This window comes from Plasmopara halstedii (genome assembly GCF_900000015.1).
Source record: "Plasmopara halstedii genome assembly, contig: Scaffold_614, whole genome shotgun sequence".
Taxonomy (NCBI): domain Eukaryota; phylum Oomycota; class Peronosporomycetes; order Peronosporales; family Peronosporaceae; genus Plasmopara; species Plasmopara halstedii.
In genome coordinates this window covers 1,880,063-1,885,605 of record NW_020187532.1, presented here as the reverse complement: position 1 = coordinate 1,885,605, position 5,543 = coordinate 1,880,063, and positions in this window count along the sequence as shown.

The following is a 5,543-nucleotide window of genomic DNA, read 5'->3' as shown; positions in this document are numbered from 1 at the left end:
AGAAGAGGTGTCCAGACTTTTTATCGGTTAAGACGAGAAAAGACTCTTGTATGTCATGATTTTTAAGCGTCGATTCTGTCTGATGGGACAACAGATACAGTCTACTTTGTGTCTGATCCGGTGAGAAAGCAGAGGTTTGGATGTCGCAGTCTTTGGTGCTATGACCGCTAAAGCTAAAACTGACAGAAAATTGCGGGCAGAAAGACCATGCTCTAAAACGATAAGGAGAATTTATCATCCTGATGGTACTTTTAAGATAGCACTACCGTGTGACAGGTTCACCATACAGAGCAAGTAGGTCCACGGCAATGTGGCGAGAAAGATGAATCATTCGCGAACGGAGTGACTGCGGTAGTCCCAGAGGTACTAAATCCAACAGAAGCGCTTATAGAGCCAGACCAGATGATATGTACGAGAAATTCCAACACAGTGAAGTTACTGAAATGGTATGACTGGTACTGGAGTGGGGGCAAGGCTCATTATCAATCTCAAAAGTATCCGTCGTTGAAGACAATCGCCGAGCACTGGGTCCAAGGAGTGACATAGCTATTTCGCAAATATTTTTTATCCTTTGTTGAAGGAAATACCACGACCTAGCACCACGCATGTTACTCCGCATGACGAAGTGCGCTATGCATCGACCTGGTTCTCGAAACATAATTTGCGTGTTGGACCCTAAGCGAAGGGCAGTATCACGGCAGCTAGAATCACGTCAGCGACAACAGCTAAGAGAGCGATGTGGTTTTCTACTGTGCAAAGCATGAAGCGGGTATGGTGAGATAGAGTATATAACACCACCAATTTCCATCGTCTTGTATTCGAAAGCCTAATGACATGTAGTGATACGTGCTTGCTTATATTAAGAAAATGAACAATGTTCATTAAAGATTGGCCAGTGCCCGTAGATTATAAAGCCTTGGTCTGTCTAATAACTTATATGAATACAAAAAAAGTTTTTGGAGATTGGCAGAGAAGGCAGATATTATCACTGTGAAAGTGTCAAAATTCTAGATTATACTACTTCAGATCTGCCGATTCATGCCATCCATAAAGCTTTAGCGTTTGCCATACGACGCGCTATCGTCGACCTATTGGGCCATTGATATATGAACATATATGCGCCTCGCTTCGTTTTCCTCAGCTAAAAGCGGCAAAAAATTAAGTGGTCGAAATAGGAATCTAGCTGCAGTAAGTATGCTTATGTCAAATTCAGGATGCACCTACTTGACGTTATACCGTTTGTGATCGACGCAGATCACATGTCGTAGCGCTTAATGATGTCGTCACCATTAAACGGCAAGATGATTATTCTTCTATGATGTGTGTGTATTTTGTAGTAATGTGTAAATCATGTAGACTTGATATGGTAGTCTTCGAGCTTTTTTATTACGGATGCGCAATACTACTAACTGTCATATCTCACGACGTCAGTAAACGAGGCGAGACGTACAGCGTACAGGTCAGACGCAACATGTGTTGAGATGTGATAAGATTTGGAAAGAGAAAAAAATGGGAAAATAGATCAAAGTGCGCGGTTGCACGTCTGCACAGCTATTCTTTATCACAAAACTTCTTGTATTACAACCAAGGAGTAGTGTTTCTTCATGACAATGACCCCAAGTATAGAATACTGCACGAGATACACAATACCTTTATGGTGACCTCCTCGGTAGAGAAAAAACAAACAACTCAGTGACGAATATGTATTGATGACCTAATTGTACAGTCGGGTAAGCACATATGCACAAACTTGTGATTTTGTCGACATGTCAAACCTTCGCCGCATACAGCAAGCCTGCCGGCTTGGCAAATTGTTGGCAGACCATCAGTATGGGCTTTTTTAACCTTTTGAGATTTGGGTCTGGTAATGCCGGTATCGTAGGGTTTGTCATCGTTTGAACAAGATAGTTTATCTCGACGCTGCCAGCGATACTGGAGGCGGTAGAGTGGTTTCTTGATAACGTGTTACGCCATCATCGCTTCTTTTTGGTTTTGCTGTCAAGGTATTTGAGTGAATCCGTCAGCTCTGTGACACCGAATTTGCCATCTTCTGAACAGATCTCAGACTGAATTGATCCGATGCCGTATGCGGCAAAGTGGTTTCTTGACAACGTGTTACACCATCATCGCTACCTTTGGGTTATTGTGTTGGATAGAGACCTGCTCTTTACAGCAACATTTGTATAATATTGTTAGGCATGAGATTGACTCATTTATTACTGACCACCCGCAAGACAATAGAGAGATGAAACGCGAGAACTGCGTTGTGTCGGATACACACCGAAGCGCTTTTGAAGAGAATCCGAGGAATTGGAGCAAAGTGCTTTCACTTATTGAGTTCGGCTAAATATCGAAGGACATCTACTAACAGATTTTACCTCATTCTCCACAATTTATGCGGCAAATAGCCGGGTGCCTCTGTTGCGCTTCTTTACGATTTCGGCAAGCAAGGGATTTAAGAGCTCAGACGCCTCTTTATCTATGCAAGTGATTACCACCAAACCTTCCACAAAAGCTTGCTGTATAGCATAATCGTTTGCATGGCACGTAACGTGTGGTTTCACTTAATGATGAAAATCGTGAGTTAGAAATACCAATTGAGGCTAGTGAAAACGTATTGAAAGACCAGCCCATAATCAAAAGTATACACTGCTATAAGTATTGACGGCTCCGCATGTATGGCGTGTAACCACATGTGTACGCACGTGTGAAACGTGTCAATATATTAAGCCCTCGCCGCATGCGGCAGCACTTTTGGCCAACGCGCCGGTTCCGTCAGAGTGTTGGCAGTCCATGACTATTAGCTTTATTTTCGGACTCTAAAGACGCGTCCGGTAATACCGGGACTGCGGTCTTGTGAACCATCTAAGAGATTCAGTCGCTGGCTATCTCAAATAGATAATCAGATCAAGTGCGCCGATCGTGTTGCAGCGAACACCCTTCGAAACACTTGTGCGGATAGACCGCGGTGTTGAAAGGAGGTATTCCACACTCATTGCATTTGCGACTGATAACCAATACATGCCTTTATCGGCTATACCCGTTTCTCCGTAACCGTTTTAAAACCCCTCAGGTGCCTTTGGCACCACCGCAAAGTGAATCCGGTCTGGCGGAGGAGGGTTCGCTGATCGAACACGACTTGCTGACACGAGACCGATTGCACATCGTAGCAAAATTCAGTGAATCTATCGGATCGTCACATGCAGGGTGTTTGATAATCTGACGGAGAACCAGAACCGCCAAAAGCAAAATGCCGATGCTAGACTGCAGCGGGCCACCGTAGCTCTTTCGCTTAGAGAAAGCTAAGCTAACGTCGGTGACCTTGGTAGAACCAGAATGAGTGTAGCGGATCGCAATTTGATTACTTCAAGAGTAACCACAAGTTTAACCCAAGAGCAGATAAATTCTACTGTTCAAATCGTAAACTGTATTTATGGCTTCTATTTGCGGCAAAGCCGCCTATATCTAAATCTATAGGTTTCCTTACCAAAGAGTAAAATGTAATTCAAGCGCATAACTACTGGCAGTCCAGCCACGTAGTGACTTCTGGTTAAGGTACAGCCACACCATTGTGTTATTACTTCGTTTTGTGTAACCCAGACCCGTGTATGATCACACCATCGCGTATGAGCCACCCCTTCATACCAGGGTACATATAATCTTGTTACATAGACCAGGCGGAATACACACAAATATTTGGGTGGACAAAATGTTATGTTGAATACAAACAATCCCCCTATATATGTAGTATCTGCAGCCTATAAAACCAAGTTGCAATTACGCTTCATCGGACCGTCCACACTCATGGCGATAAAGGATTATCTTAGACTCCAAATATTTCAAAGAGAGTGAGAACACACCCTGTCTTATACTCGAGCTTTTTGAAGTGATACCTCAACCAGCTTTTATAAGTTTGTTGAACGTGCAGAGCTCTGTTGCAGATAAGCAACATTTCACCATTCCCTGTAGCTTAGCTAACTCGCCTATTAAAGCAGCGACATCGCTCTGAACCAATGATGATACTCAATATAGCGCGAAGCCCAGAGCGCTCATTCGAGACCTAACATACCTCAGACTCGGATGCTCGTAATGACTAGAAGAGAGTCACCGCACAGGAGTGCTAGCTACGGGAGGGTCGACTTCCGCTGGCAAGCTCGAAGAAAACCAGGCAGTTAATTTACGTAAAATGGAGGGTTGACCTCAGTTTAAATCTCCAATCCGGCAAAATTACCTAAATGCCGTGACTAGCGTAATCTTAACCTTTAACTCCCTTGAAGAAGAGGCAGGGTCACCTGACGCACCGCGCTACAGGCGGCCGACCTTGCGGTCAGAGATCCGCTTGTCGGTTACTGTTACAGCTGTCTCATGGCGATGAGCGGGGATGTTAATCAGAGTATTACCCTCGACGTTCGCGTGGTATCTTGTACTTTGCGAAGTCAAAAATGAGATAGCACTCTAGATAGACTTTCGCTCCATAGAAGCTGGTCTGTAACATCTTGGAACAAGTAAGGCTTCGTGTCTTCCTTATCTATAGCGCAAACGCAGTCTGATGCTCGGTGGCACTCTCACCAACTTTTAGTTCGCAAGGTTCATCGCTCATTGAGGTTTCGAATTCAACCGCTACTGCACCAATCACAGACAATACACATGAAGTCGCACGAGAAGAAAAATCTAGTAATGTCGTTTTTCAATGAGAGCATGATTGTAGTTCAATTTGCAATGTCTCTGTGAAAAATCATTTATAAAACGGTACAATTGTACGAAATTCTTGCAGAACAGTTGGTATATCTCACATATTTTTAAGTACCGAAATATCGGTATTAATGAGGAATTAGGAACTCGAAAGAGTCAGTATCCAGACGCATTCCAGAAAAACCGCCAATTTGTAATGGAGCAACGTGATCTGCATGTGTTTCCCAAGTCAATGCTTTTTATGCTGGCTACATACATTAAAGGCTCTTGACTCCACTCCTGATAATTCAATCTCTGCGCTTTTGTTAGCGCGGACTCTGAGAGTCAAAGCTCTCGGTTCAATGTGCACAGCAACCCCGTTGCAGAGAGACTTCAAAATAACGAAATTGTTAGAGCATATATTAACAACTCATACTATCTGGACGACTACTAAACATTTGTTTTTTTACCATAGCTTATAATCATCTTCTTGAATACAAAATGCACCAAAGTAAACAATAGTCCAATCTTCAAAGTATTGAAAATGCGTAGAGAACTCATCTTCCATGTGTTGGATAGCGCAAAGTCTAGGTGCCAGATTTTTCTCTATGCAAAGTGGACAATTGTCATATTGTACATAAGTAGTCTGACTCTCACCACCCACATATTTATTTTCATATTTAAAGACACTAGAATAGTTTTATATCTGACCAAAATGAGCATCAGTTCATTAGAATGTGTCTCCTTAGGACTTGTTTTAAGGAAAAGCCTCTTATTTTCTATGCCACTGAAAGAGATTTGCTGCACAACATACGCTACGTTTTTTATACAGGCAAATCTTTTTCTTTTCCTTATGGCTCGGTCTGACTGTT